Here is a 15000-nt window from a genome sequence, read left to right as displayed (position 1 = left end):
CACCGCTGACACCTCGCCCGTTGGTCATCGGGCTCTCGGCATGGGAGGCCAGAGAAAGCCGAAGCAGGCTCGAGACTCTACGGCCGCCTGCACGACTCAAGCTCACCGCCAATGACAGCGGGCAGCTGCACCGGCTCTGCCCCCCGACGTGCAGGGGGGGACAGGGCTCCAGCTTAAGGCCGGAAAGAAAAACGCGTTCTAGGGGGGGAGAGCCAGCAAAAGCCACGGGAGCAGGCTCGAGACTCTCAACCCCCGGAGTTCATCTGCATTGGACTGGCCAACCGCCGGGAGCGGCAGCCCCTGTGTGTGTTACTCTTGCCCGCTTCGCAGGCGTCCCCAGCTTAAGGCCGGGGGTGGGGGTGAAAAGAAGGATGAGGCGACGCCACCTCACCGCCAACATTCCATTCCCTCTTGGATCAGACCCTCAAAGGAGCTGGCGGCAGCCACGGGAGGCTGGACACCATCGGGGGGGGGCAAATTCTCGTCCTGGTTCACCTTTTTGCCCAAAATCAGCGGGGTCATCCCAAGGGACCCAACGGAGGAGAAGGGAGAGAGAAAAGCCACTGGGCAGGCTAGTCTCCCCCCCACAGCGTTCGAGTGCCTGGCGACCGCCACCAAGCATCAAGCTCTGCCCGGGGTGAACTCGGCTTCAAGCCAAACCCTCAACACCGGTGCCAGGCATGCAACGGACAGCGGTTGCGACCGTTCTCCAACTTTCCCCGGGTCTCTCGACTGTGCTGGGGTGGGGGTTTGGCATACCAGCGCGAGAGAGCAACCGTGCCGAGCAAGCAGGCAATTTGAGCCACCACCGGGACAAGAGCCACCTCAACGGCCGACCAGCGCCCCACTTAACACCGGCCGCGCCGCGGGCATTGCAGCCGCTCACGAGCTGAGCTGCAAGCGCGAGTCACCGCTCGCCCCTATAGTATGTAAAACTAAGTCCACGCCCGGTTTCGCTTTCAAGAGAGCGACTATGGACTTTACCGGGGTGGCGCTGTACTGCTGCCGCTTTCTACGATGACGCAACTGGAGGCACCGCGAAACAGCGACCCCTTCGAAAACACCAAGGCAGCCGCAGGGAGCACAGGTCTACCCCGAAGGTCCGTAAGGCTCGTCATGCCAGTGCCGGGTAGACCGCGAAACGATGCAGAGCAGGGTGGACCTGGCGGAGCAAATAAATAGACCCGGCGGCATCTCGGAGCCGGGAAGGCACGGCGGCTCCGCCAGAGCGAGGAGGAAACCGGGTGGCGCTGCGGAGCAGGGTAGACCTGGCAAACAACGCGGGAGACCGGGTGGCGCTGCGGAGACGGGTAGACCTGACCAACAGCGACGGAGACCGCAAGACCGGGTGGCGCTGCGGAGACGGGTAGACCTGGCTACACCGCAGGAGCGGGAACGGGTGACCGGGTGGCGCTACGGAACCCGGTAGACCTGGCTAACACCGCCGGAGCCCAGGAGGCCGGGTGGCGCTGCAGAGCCGGGTAGGCCTGGCGACACCGCCGGAGCCGTAAAGGGAGAACGGGTGGTAGCGCTCCGGAGAAGGGGAGGCCTGGTGGTACCGCCGAACCGGAAAAGAGAAAATGGGTGGTGCTGCGCATACGGGAAGAGCTGGCCAACACCGCCAGAGCTCGGGAGACGGTGGCGCTGCGGAGCCGGGTAGGCCTGGCGGCACCGCCGGAGCCGGGGAGACCAGGTGGTTCTGCGGAGCGGGGTAGACCGGGCCAACACCGCCAGAGCCGGAGAGGCCGGGTGGAGCTGCAGAGCCGAGTGGGCCTGGCGGCACCGCCGGAGCGGGGAAGGAGGACCGGGTGGTTCTGCGGAGCCGGGTAGACCGGGCTAACACCACCGGAGCCCGGGAGGCCGGGTGGCGCTGCGGAGCCGGGAAGGCCTGGCGGCACCGCCGGAGCCGTGAAGGGAGACCAGGTGGTTCTGCGGAGCGGGGTAGACCGGGCCAACACCGCCAGAGCCGGAGAGGCCGGGTGGCGCTGCGGAGCCGGGTAGGCCTGGCGGCACCGCCGGAGCGGGGAATGGGGACCGGGAGGTTCTGCGGAGCCGGGTAGACCGGGCAAACACCGCCGGAGCCGGAGGGGCAGGGTGGCGCTGCGGAGCCGGGAAGGCCTGGCGGCACCGCCGGAGCCGTGAAGGGAGACCAGGTGGTTCTGCGGAGCGGGGTAGACCGGGCCAACACCGCCAGAGCCGGAGAGGCCGGGTGGCGCTGCGGAGCCGGGTAGGCCTGGCGGCACCGCCGGAGCGGGGAATGGGGACCGGGAGGTTCTGCGGAGCCGGGTAGACCGGGCAAACACCGCCGGAGCCGGAGGGGCAGGGTGGCGCTGCGGAGCCGGGAAGGCCTGGCGGCACCGCCGGAGCGGGGAATGGGGACCGGGAGGTTCTGCGGAGCCGGGTAGACCGGGCAAACACCGCCGGAGCCGGAGGGGCAGGGTGGCGCTGCGGAGCCGGGAAGGCCTGGCGGCACCGCCGGAGCGGGGAATGGGGACCGGGAGGTTCTGCGGAGCCGGGTAGACCGGGCAAACACCGCCGGAGCCGGAGGGGCAGGGTGGCGCTGCGGAGCCGGGAAGGCCTGGCGGCACCGCCGGAGCCGTGAAGGGAGACCAGGTGGTTCTGCGGAGCGGGGTAGACCGGGCCAACACCGCCAGAGCCGGAGAGGCCGGGTGGCGCTGCGGAGCCGGGTAGGCCTGGCGGCACCGCCGGAGCGGGGAATGGGGACCGGGAGGTTCTGCGGAGCCGGGTAGACCGGGCAAACACCGCCGGAGCCGGAGGGGCAGGGTGGCGCTGCGGAGCCGGGAAGGCCTGGCGGCACCGCCGGAGCGGGGAATGGGGACCGGGAGGTTCTGCGGAGCAGGGTAGACCGGGCAAACACCGCCGGAGCCGGAGGGGCAGGGTGGCGCTGCGGAGCCGGGAAGGCCTGGCGGCACCGCCGGAGCAGGGAAGGGGGACCGGGTGGTTCTGCGGAGCCGGGTAGACCGGGCTAACACCGCCGGAGCCCGGGAGGCCGGGTGGCGCTGCGGAGCCGGGTACGCCCGGCGGCACCGCCGGAGCGGGGAAGGGGGACCGGGTGGTTCATCGGAGCCGGGTAGACCGTGCAAACACCGCCAGAGCCGGAGAGGCCGGGTGGCGCCGCGGAGCCGGGTAGGCCTGGCAAACACCGCCGGAGCGGGGAAAGGGAGATCGGGTGGTTCTGCGGAGCCGGGTAGACCGGGCAAACACCGCCGGAGCCCGGGAGACCGGGTGGCGCTGCGGAGCACGGTAGGCCTGGCGAACACCGCCAGAGCCCGGGAGGCCGGGTGGCGTTGCGGAGCCAGGTAGACCTGGCTACAATGCCGGAGCCCGGGAGACCGGGTGGCGCTGCGGAGCCGGGTAGACCTGGCGACACTTTCGCAGCCGTGGACACCTGGTGGCACCCGCTGTAGCTGGTTGTGCGTAAAACCAACCTTTCCACGCACCTTTTCACCCCGTACCCCAACTTTTTCGAGAGTTAGGAGTCTCTGCTTCCGGATGGGGTGCCCCACTGCCAAGTCCGCGCCTCGAGGGTTTATTTTTCCTTTTCTTTTCTTCCTTCTCCTCCCCCTACTCCTTCTCCTCCCCCCCCCCCCAAACTTTTTACCGTTGTTTTTTTTGGAATTTTATTTTCCGGCTTGAATTTATTTCTTCATTTCCCGGGAATAAAATACGTTGACCAGCTGTAAATGTGTCTGCAGGTGCCAACTCAGACATACATGCTTCCCCCCCCAAACAGACATACACACAGATAAGCGCGCGAGCACCACCCCCCCCGCCCACCCCCCCCCCCCTTCCTCTCTCTCCCGCCCTGAGGAGGTCAGGTGCTTCTCCTCTCCAAGCAGTCTGTCTGGCGCCCCCGAGGAGGGGGGGCGGGGGAAGGCGCAGAGAGGTAGCTGGATCCTCCTTCAGGGAGGAGTGGGCGGCATTTCCCGCCTAGCCAAGGGTCACGGGCTCATTTGTGGCGCCAGCAGCGGCAGGGGAAAGGAGGGGGGTGGTCTGGCACAAGGGAAGGCAACAGGGCGGTCGGCGAGCCGGAGTCTGGTGGAAAGGTAGGCTGAAGAAGAGATGGTTTCCCTTTTGACAAAGATTTCTGTTTAGGTCAGTTGAGAGAGTTTTGGGGGTTTTGGGCTTTTATCCCTTCCCCCCCCACACACACCCCCACCCCCACCCCCACCCCCGGCTCAGCGTTCGTTTGTTTTTCAACTCGTGGCAGCAGGTGGAGTACAAGGGGGGGCGGGCGGCAGGCAGGACTGCAGCAGGGCGAGTGACTGACTGAGAAAGAAACGCGGGAGTCGGGGCAGGAGCACGGGCTTGTGCCCCGGGAGCCCGGGGTCGAGACTGCACGGCGCCAGGACTCCCTTCTGCCGCGCGGCTGGGAAACAGGAAGAGACGCCGCTGGGTCCTAAAGTCTCCCCGCGGCGGTGGCAAAGCCGGCAACGGTGGGCAGGGACAGGAGTGAGGAGACAGAGACGCCGCTGGGTCCTAAAGTCTCCCCGCGGCAGTGGCAAAGCCGGCAACGGTGGGCAGGGACAGGAGTGAGGAGACAGAGACGGCGCTGGGTCCTAAAGTCTCCCCGCTTCAACTTCCCGTAGGGGCGGCTGGGCAAGGAAGCAAGCCACACGGTCCAGGAATCGGGGGGGGGGGGTGGGGGGGTGTGTGTGTTCCTGTGTCACAGTGAACCGTGTGCGAGGCCGACGAGGAGGGGTGGGGCAGAGAAGGGAGGCTGGCGGGCGGGGGGGGGGGTTGAGGCACGGGGTGGGGGGGCGGTGGGGTTTGGGGAGGGGGTGGGCGCGGCGGAGACAGGGAAGGGCAGCCAGGCTCCAATAGGCAGCATGTGTCACAATGAACCTTTTATCGGGGTGACGGTGGAGAGGGATTAATGGCGGCCGGGTTTGCAGCAAGCCACAGGGTGCAGGGCTGGGGCGGGGAGGGGAATAGCCTATATCACAGTGAATAGTATGTGGGGTTGTCGGGGGGATGGGGGGAGGTGCGGTGGAGACAAAGAACGGCGGCTGGGCTCATAGGGGAAACCTGTGTCACAATGGACCTGTTGCCAGGGTGACAGTGGAGATGGGGTAATGGCGGCCGGGCTCGCTGCGGGCCACGGGGTGCGGGCTTTGGGCGGGGGCAACCTGCATCGCAATGTACCTGTTGAGGGCATGAGGGTGGAGACAGGGTAACGGCAGCTAGGATCGCAGCAGGTCACGGGGTGCAGCGTGAGTGGAGGGACGGCCTGCATCACAATGAACGCGTTGTCGGCATGACGGCGGAGACGGGATAACATAAGCCGGGCCCTCAGCGGCCCTCGGGTTGCAGGGTTTCGGCGGGGAACGGCCTGCGTCACAATGAATCCGTTTTCAGGGTGACGACGGAGAGGGGAAACGGATCCCGGGCCCGCAGCAGGCCTGGGTTTGCAGGGTTTGGGCGGCGGCAGCCTGGGTCACAAGGAAGCCGTTGTCGGGGTGGCGGCAGAGAGGGGCAATGGACCCCGGGCCTGCAGCGGGCCTGGGTTTGCAAGGTTTGGTCGGGGGCGACCTGCATCACAAGGAAGCCGTTTTCAGGGTGACGGCGGAGATGGACAACGGACCCACGGCCTGCAGCAGCCGTGCGTTTGCTAAACTTGGGCGGGGGCGGCCTACGTCACAATGAACCCGTTGTCGGGGTGACGGCGGAGAGGGGAAAAAAACCCCGGGCCTGCAGCAGTCCTGCATTTGCAAGGTTTGGGCGGGGACGGCCTGCGTCACAATGAACCCGTTGTCGGGGTGACGGAGGAGAGGGGCAACAAACCCCAGGCCCGCAGCAGTCCTGGGCTTGCAAGGTTTGGGCGGGGGCGGCCTGCATCACAATGAACCCGTTGTTGGGGTGACGGAGGAGAGGGGCAATGGACCGTGGGCCTGCAGCGGAGGGCGGCAGTGGGTGAGGAGTCCGAAAGCCAGGAAGGGACAAGAAAAGGTTTGCAACTGTGTTGATAACGCCACCTTGTTGTCTTGCAGCCCGCGTCATCGGCCGCGTCGATGCGCCCCATGCCTGCGTGTGTCCGTGTGATGCGCTCGTGTCGGCTCCCAGTCGACCCCATTCCCTGGAAAAGAGCAGCGAAGTAGCTCCTCGTCCTCAGGGCCGTTCGGCTAAGTCGGGAGGGTCCTGCACCCAATCAGGTACTGCGATCAGGTACTGCCCAAGGAAGCCGGTGTCGGGGTGACGGAGGAGGGGGGCAACAAACCCCGGGCCCGCAGCAGGCCTGGGTTTGCAAGGTTTTGTCGGGGGGGACCTGCGTGACAATGAACCCGTTGTCGGGGTGACGGTGGAGAGGGGCAACGGACCCCGGGCCCATAGCAGGCCTGGGTTTTCAAGGTTTGGGCAGGGGACGGCCTGCGTCACAGGGAAGTCGTTGTCGGGGTGACGGCGGAGAGGGGAACAAAACCCCGGGCCCGCACCGGGCCTGGGTTTTCAAGGTTTGGTCAGGGGCGGCCTGCGTCACAATGAACCCGTTGTCGGGGTGACGGCGGAGAGGGGCAACGGACCCAGGGCCCGCAGCAGGCGTCCGTTTGCAAGGTCTGGGCGGGGGCGACCTGTGTCACAATGAACCCGTTGTCGGGGTGACAGCGGAGAGGGGCAACGGTCCCCAGGCTCGCAGCGGGCCGGGGTTTGCAAGGTTTCGGCGGGGGACGGCCTGCGTCACAATGAACCCGTTGTCGGGGTGACGGCGGAGAGGGGCAACAAACCCCAGGACCGCAGCGGGCCTGGGTTTGAAAGGTTTGGGTGGGGGCGGCCTGCGTCACAATGAACCCATTGTTGGGGTGACGGAGGAGAGGGGCAACGGACCGTGGGCCTGCAGCGGAGGGCGGCAGTGGGTGAGGAGTCCGAAAGCCAGGAAGGGACAAGAAAAGGTTTGCAACTGTGTTGATAACGCCACCTTGTTGTCTTGCAGCCCGTGTCATCAGCCGCGTCGATGCGCCCCATGCATGCGTGTGTCCGTGTGATGCGCTCGTGTCAGCTCCCAGTCGACCCCATTCCCTGGAAAGGAGCAGCGAAGTAGCTCCTCGTCCTCAGGGCCGTTCGGCTAAGTCGGGAGGGTCCTGCACCCAATCAGGTACTGCGATCAGGTACTGCCCAAGGAAGCCGATGTCGGGGTGACGGAGGAGGGGGGCAACAAACCCCAGGCCCGCAGCAGGCCTGGGTTTGCAAGGTTTTGTCGGGGGCGGGCCTGCGTCACAATGAACCCGTTGTCGGGGTGACGGTGGAGACGGGCAAAAGACCCCGGGCCCATAGCAGGCCTGGGTTTGCAAGGTTTGGGCGGGGGACGGCCTGCGTCACAATGAAACCGTTGTCGGGGTGACGGCGGAGAGGGGCAACGGACCCAGGGCCCGCAGCAGGCGTCCGTTTGCAAGGTCTGGGCGGGGGCGACCTGTGTCACAATGAACCCGTTGTCGGGGTGACAGCGGAGAGGGGCAACGGTCCCCAGGCTCGCAGCGGGCCTGGGTTTGCAAGGTTTCGGCGGGGGACGGCCTGCGTCACAATGAACCCGTTGTCGGGGTGACGGCGGAGAGGGGCAACAAACCCCAGGACCGCAGCGGGCCTGGGTTTGAAAGGTTTGGGTGGGGGCGGCCTGCGTCACAATGAACCCGTTGTTGGCGTGACGGAGGAGAGGGGCAACGGACCGTGGGCCTGCAGCGGAGGGCGGCAGTGGGTGAGGAGTCCGAAAGCCAGGAAGGGACAAGAAAAGGTTTGCAACTGTGTTGATAACGCCACCTTGTTGTCTTGCAGCCCGTGTCATCAGCCGCGTCGATGCGCCCCATGCATGCGTGTGTCCGTGTGATGCGCTCGTGTCAGCTCCCAGTCGACCCCATTCCCTGGAAAGGAGCAGCGAAGTAGCTCCTCGTCCTCAGGGCCGTTCGACTAAGTCGGGAGGGTCCTGCACCCAATCAGGTACTGCGATCAGGTACTGCCCAAGGAAGCCGATGTCGGGGTGACGGAGGAGGGGGGCAACAAACCCCAGGCCCGCAGCAGGCCTGGGTTTGCAAGGTTTTGTCGGGGGCGGGCCTGCGTCACAATGAACCCGTTGTCGGGGTGACGGTGGAGACGGGCAAAAGACCCCGGGCCCATAGCAGGCCTGGGTTTGCAAGGTTTGGGCGGGGGGCGGCCTGCGTCACAATGAACCCGTTGTCGGGGTGACGGCGGAGAGGGGCAACGGACCCAGGGCCCGCAGCAGGCCTGGGTTTTCGAGGTTTGGTCAGGGGCGGCCTGCGTCGCAATGAACCCGTTGTCGGGGTGACGGTGGAGAGGGGCAAGAGACCCCGGGCCCATAGCAGGCCTGAGTTTTCAAGGTTTTGGCGGGGGACGGCCTGCGTCACAGGGAAGTCGTTGTCGGGGTGACGGCGGAGAGGGGAACAAAACCCCGGGCCCGCAGCAGGCCTGGGTTTGCAAGGTTTGGTCAGGGGGCGGCCTGCGTCACAGGGAAGTCGTTGTCGGGGTGACGACAGAGAGGGGCAACGGACCCAGGGCCCGCAGCAGGCCTGGGTTTCCAAGGTTTCGGCGGGGGGCGGCCTGCGTCACAATGAACCCGTTGTCGGGGTGACGGCGGAGAGGGGCAACGGACCCAGGGCTCGCAGCAGGCCTGGGTTTTCAAGCTTTGGTCAGGGGCGGCCTGCGTCACAATGAACCCGTTGTCGGGGTGAGGGCGGAGAGGGGCAACGGACCCAGGGCCCGCAGCAGGCCTGGGTTTGCAAGGTTTTGTCGGGGGGGGGCCTGCGTCACAATGAACCCGTTGTCGGGGTGACGGTGGAGACGGGCAAAAGACCCCGGGCCCATAGCAGGCCTGGGTTTGCAAGGTTTGGGCGGGGGACGGCCTGCGTCACAATGAAACCGTTGTCGGGGTGACGGCGGAGAGGGGCAACGGACCCAGGGCCCGCAGCAGGCGTCCGTTTGCAAGGTCTGGGCGGGGGCGACCTGTGTCACAATGAACCCGTTGTCGGGGTGACAGCGGAGAGGGGCAACGGTCCCCAGGCTCGCAGCGGGCCTGGGTTTGCAAGGTTTCGGCGGGGGACGGCCTGCGTCACAATGAACCCGTTGTCGGGGTGACGGCGGAGAGGGGCAACAAACCCCAGGACCGCAGCGGGCCTGGGTTTGAAAGGTTTGGGTGGGGGCGGCCTGCGTCACAATGAACCCGTTGTTGGGGTGACGGAGGAGAGGGGCAACGGACCGTGGGCCTGCAGCGGAGGGCGGCAGTGGGTGAGGAGTCCGAAAGCCAGGAAGGGACAAGAAAAGGTTTGCAACTGTGTTGATAACGCCACCTTGTTGTCTTGCAGCCCGTGTCATCAGCCGCGTCGATGCGCCCCATGCATGCGTGTGTCCGTGTGATGCGCTCGTGTCAGCTCCCAGTCGACCCCATTCCCTGGAAAGGAGCAGCGAAGTAGCTCCTCGTCCTCAGGGCCGTTCGGCTAAGTCGGGAGGGTCCTGCACCCAATCAGGTACTGCGATCAGGTACTGCCCAAGGAAGCCGATGTCGGGGTGACGGAGGAGGGGGGCAACAAACCCCAGGCCCGCAGCAGGCCTGGGTTTGCAAGGTTTTGTCGGGGGCGGGCCTGCGTCACAATGAACCCGTTGTCGGGGTGACGGTGGAGACGGGCAAAAGACCCCGGGCCCATAGCAGGCCTGGGTTTGCAAGGTTTGGGCGGGGGGCGGCCTGCGTCACAATGAACCCGTTGTCGGGGTGACGGCGGAGAGGGGCAACGGACCCAGGGCCCGCAGCAGGCCTGGGTTTTCGAGGTTTGGTCAGGGGCGGCCTGCGTCGCAATGAACCCGTTGTCGGGGTGACGGTGGAGAGGGGCAAGAGACCCCGGGCCCATAGCAGGCCTGAGTTTTCAAGGTTTTGGCGGGGGACGGCCTGCGTCACAGGGAAGTCGTTGTCGGGGTGACGGCGGAGAGGGGAACAAAACCCCGGGCCCGCAGCAGGCCTGGGTTTGCAAGGTTTGGTCAGGGGGCGGCCTGCGTCACAGGGAAGTCGTTGTCGGGGTGACGACAGAGAGGGGCAACGGACCCAGGGCCCGCAGCAGGCCTGGGTTTCCAAGGTTTCGGCGGGGGACGGCCTGCGTCACAATGAACCCGTTGTCGGGGTGACGGCGGAGAGGGGCAACGGACCCAGGGCTCGCAGCAGGCCTGGGTTTTCAAGGTTTGGTCAGGGGCGGCCTGCGTCACAATGAACCCGTTGTCGGGGTGAGGGCGGAGAGGGGCAACGGACCCAGGGCCCGCAGCAGGCCTGGGTTTGCAAGGTTTTGTCGGGGGGGGGCCTGCGTCACAATGAACCCGTTGTCGGGGTGACGGTGGAGACGGGCAAAAGACCCCGGGCCCATAGCAGGCCTGGGTTTGCAAGGTTTGGGCGGGGGACGGCCTGCGTCACAATGAAACCGTTGTCGGGGTGACGGCGGAGAGGGGCAACGGACCCAGGGCCCGCAGCAGGCGTCCGTTTGCAAGGTCTGGGCGGGGGCGACCTGTGTCACAATGAACCCGTTGTCGGGGTGACAGCGGAGAGGGGCAACGGTCCCCAGGCTCGCAGCGGGCCTGGGTTTGCAAGGTTTCGGCGGGGGACGGCCTGCGTCACAATGAACCCGTTGTCGGGGTGACGGCGGAGAGGGGCAACAAACCCCAGGACCGCAGCGGGCCTGGGTTTGAAAGGTTTGGGTGGGGGCGGCCTGCGTCACAATGAACCCGTTGTTGGGGTGACGGAGGAGAGGGGCAACGGACCGTGGGCCTGCAGCGGAGGGCGGCAGTGGGTGAGGAGTCCGAAAGCCAGGAAGGGACAAGAAAAGGTTTGCAACTGTGTTGATAACGCCACCTTGTTGTCTTGCAGCCCGTGTCATCAGCCGCGTCGATGCGCCCCATGCATGCGTGTGTCCGTGTGATGCGCTCGTGTCAGCTCCCAGTCGACCCCATTCCCTGGAAAGGAGCAGCGAAGTAGCTCCTCGTCCTCAGGGCCGTTCGGCTAAGTCGGGAGGGTCCTGCACCCAATCAGGTACTGCGATCAGGTACTGCCCAAGGAAGCCGATGTCGGGGTGACGGAGGAGGGGGGCAACAAACCCCAGGCCCGCAGCAGGCCTGGGTTTGCAAGGTTTTGTCGGGGGCGGGCCTGCGTCACAATGAACCCGTTGTCGGGGTGACGGTGGAGACGGGCAAAAGACCCCGGGCCCATAGCAGGCCTGGGTTTGCAAGGTTTGGGCGGGGGGCGGCCTGCGTCACAATGAACCCGTTGTCGGGGTGACGGCGGAGAGGGGCAACGGACCCAGGGCCCGCAGCAGGCCTGGGTTTTCGAGGTTTGGTCAGGGGCGGCCTGCGTCACAGGGAAGTCGTTGTCGGGGTGACGGCGGAGAGGGGAACAAAACCCCGGGCCCGCAGCAGGCCTGGGTTTGCAAGGTTTGGTCAGGGGGCGGCCTGCGTCACAGGGAAGTCGTTGTCGGGGTGACGACAGAGAGGGGCAACGGACCCAGGGCCCGCAGCAGGCCTGGGTTTCCAAGGTTTCGGCGGGGGACGGCCTGCGTCACAATGAACCCGTTGTCGGGGTGACGGCGGAGAGGGGCAACGGACCCCGGGCCCGCAGCAGGCCTGGGTTTTCAAGGTTTGGTCAGGGGCGGCCTGCGTCACAATGAACCTGTTGTCGGGGTGACGGCGGAGAGGGGCAACGGACCCAGGGCCCGCAGCAGGCCTGGGTTTGCAAGGTTTGGGCGGGGGACGGCCTGCGTCACAAGGAAGCCGTTGTCGGGGTGACGGCGGAGAGGGGAACAAAACCCCGGGCCCGCACCGGGCCTGGGTTTTCAAGGTTTGGTCAGGGGCGGCCTGCGTCACAATGAACCCGTTGTCGGGGTGACGGCGGAGAGGGGCAACGGACCCAGGGCCCGCAGCAGGCGTCCGTTTGCAAGGTCTGGGCGGGGGCGACCTGTGTCACAATGAACCCGTTGTCGGGGTGACGGAGGAGAGGGACAACGGACCGTGGGCCTGCAGCGGAGGGCGGCAGTGGGTGAGGAGTCCGAAAGCCAGGAAGGGACAAGAAAAGGTTTGCAACTGTGTTGATAACGCCGCCTTGTTGTCTTGCAGCCCGCGTCACCGGCTGCGTCGATGCGCCCCATGCCTGCGTGTGTCCGTGTGATGCGCTCGTGTCGGCTCCCAGTCGACCCCATTCCCTGGAAAGGAGCAGCGAAGTAGCTCCTCGTCCTCAGGGCCGTTCGGCTAAGTCGGGAGGGTCCTGCACCCAATCAGGTACTGCGATCAGGTACTGCCCAAGGAAGCCGGTGTCGGGGTGACGGAGGAGGGGGGCAACAAACCCCAGGCCCGCAGCAGGCCTGGGTTTGCAAGGTTTTGTCGGGGGCGGCCTGCGTCACAATGAACCTGTTGTCGGGGTGACGGCGGAGAGGGGCAACGGACCCAGGGCCCGCAGCAGGCCTGGGTTTGCAAGGTTTGGGCGGGGGACGGCCTGCGTCACAAGGAAGCCGTTGTCGGGGTGACGGCGGAGAGGGGAACAAAACCCCGGGCCCGCACCGGGCCTGGGTTTTCAAGGTTTGGTCAGGGGCGGCCTGCGTCACAATGAACCCGTTGTCGGGGTGACAGCGGAGAGGGGCAACGGTCCCCAGGCCCGCAGCAGGCCTGGGTTTGCAAGGTTTGGTCAGGGGCGGCCTGCGTCACAATGAACCCGTTGTCGGTGTGACGGCGGAGAGGGGCAACGGACCCAGGGCCCGCAGCAGGCGTCCGTTTGCAAGGTCTGGGCGGGGGCGACCTGTGTCACAATGAACCCGTTGTCGGGGTGACGGCGGAGAGGGGCAACGGTCCCCAGGCTCGCAGCGGGCCTGGGTTTGCAAGGTTTCGGCGGGGGACGGCCTGCGTCACAATGAACCCGTTGTCGGGGTGACGGCGGAGAGGGGCAACGGACCCAGGGCCCGCAGCAGGCGTCTGTTTGCAAAGGAACAATAAGAAAAGAGGAACGGGGTGCAAGCGGCATGCGCGTGTTTTTGTTTGCTCGGAAGATTCTGCGGCCAGGCGGCATCCTCGACGAGGTAAGCTAAATGGTTATCTATGAATTCGTTACTTAGTTAATTCATTGTCACTAGACAATTAGCTGATGAAGTTCATTTGTTTATGAGTAAAAAAAAAAAAAAAAAAAAAAAAAAAAACCAAAACAAAAAACCCCACTAGCTAACTACCTTTGAGTTAAGAATCGAATTGGGATGAATCCTCTTCATTCAGTTTTAATTCATGTATTACAGTTTGTTGCTACGCTAAGAGCAATCAACGCTCAATGGACACACACATCGGCGGAAGTCATTTCCAGGGCCAGGAGTTTTAATTTGCGCGTGTGTGATGATTAAAAACATAGCGGCGGGGCTGTCGCCAGGTCCACCCTCCCTGGCAAATCGGCGGGGGGGCGCGGGGGGGGCGCGGGGGGAGGGAGAAGGGGGGTGAGGTTGCGGCCAGGTCTACCCCGCCGGAAATCATAGCGGCAAGGTCGTCGCCAGGTCTACCCCTCCGAAAGAACGTGGCGTCCGGGCTGCCAGGTCTACCCCCTCGTCGGCGGGGGGAAAAAAAAAATAAAAAAAATTAAAAAAACTAAAAAAAAACACCCCAAAAGCGGCGGGGCTACCGCCAGGTCTACCTACCCTGGCAAATCGGCGGAGGGGTGGGGGGGGAAGGGGGGGGGGGGGAAGGGGGGGGCGGGGGGTTCGGGTTCGGCCAGGTCTACCCCGCCGGTAACAACATAGCGGCAAGATCGTCGCCAGGTCTACCACTCCGAAAGAACGCGGCGGCCTGGGCTGCCAGGTCTACCCCTCGGGAACATCATAGCGGCGGGGCTGTCGCCAGGTCCACCCTCCCTGGCAAATCGGCGAGGGGGGGAGGTTGGGGGGGAAAGAAGAGTTCGGTTTCGGCCAGGTCTACCCCGCTGGCAAATCATAGCGGCAAGGTCGTCGCCAGGTCTACCCCCTCGTAGGCGGAAAAAAAACCCCATAAGCGGCGGGGCTTCCGCCACGTCTACGTTCCCTGGCAAATCGGCGGGGGGGGGGGGGGGGGGGGGGGGAAGCGGGGGGGGAGCGGGGGTTCGGTTTCGGCCAGGTCATCCCCGCCGGCAAATCATAGCGGCAAGGTCGTCGCCAGGTCTACCCATCGGAAAGAACGTGGCGGCTGGGCTGTCAGGTCTTGCCCCTCGTAGGCGGGGGAAAAAAAAAAAAAAAAAAGCGGCGGAGCTGTCGCCAGGTCTACGCCTCCGGCAAAGCACTGCGGCGGGTCTTTCGCCAGGTCTTCCCACCCCTCCGGCAGCTGATAGCGGCGGGGCTGTCGCCAGGTCCACCCTCCCTGGCAAATCGGCGGGGGGCGCGGGGGGGGGGGGGGGGGGGGAGAAGGGGGGTTAGGTTGCGGCCAGGTCTACCCCGCCGGAAATCATAGCGGCAAGGTCGTCGCCAGGTCTACCCCTCCGAAAGAACGTGGCGTCCGGGCTGCCAGGTCTACCCGCTCGTAGGCGGGGGGGGGAAAAAAAAAAAAAAAAACCAAAAAAACCAAAAAACCACCCCAAATGCGGCGGGGCTACCGCCAGGTCTACCCTCCCTGGCAAATCGGCGGGGGGGCGCGGGGGGGGGGGAGAAGGGGGGTTAAGTTGCGGCCAGGTCTACCCCGTCGGAACTCATAGCGGCAAGGTCGACGCCAGGTCTACCCAACCGAAAGAACGTTGCGGCCGGGCTGCCGCCAGGTCTACCCTCCCTGGCAAATGGTGGGGGGGGGGGGGGGAAAGGGGGGGCGGGCGGGAGGTTCGGTTTCGGCCAGGTCATCGCCGCCGGCAAATCGTCGCCAGGTCTACCCATCCGAAAGAACGTGGCGGCCGGGCTGTCAGATCTTGTCCCTCGTAGGCGGGGAAAAAAAAAAGAAAAAAGCGGCGGAGCTGTCGCCAGGTCTACGCCTCCGGCAAAGCACTGCGGCGGGTCTTTCACCAGGTCGCCAGGTCTACCTTCCCCA

This window comes from Colius striatus, chromosome 28 (assembly GCF_028858725.1).
Source record: "Colius striatus isolate bColStr4 chromosome 28, bColStr4.1.hap1, whole genome shotgun sequence".
NCBI classification, from domain to species: domain Eukaryota; kingdom Metazoa; phylum Chordata; class Aves; order Coliiformes; family Coliidae; genus Colius; species Colius striatus.
Note: the sequence above shows the minus strand (reverse complement) of the source record.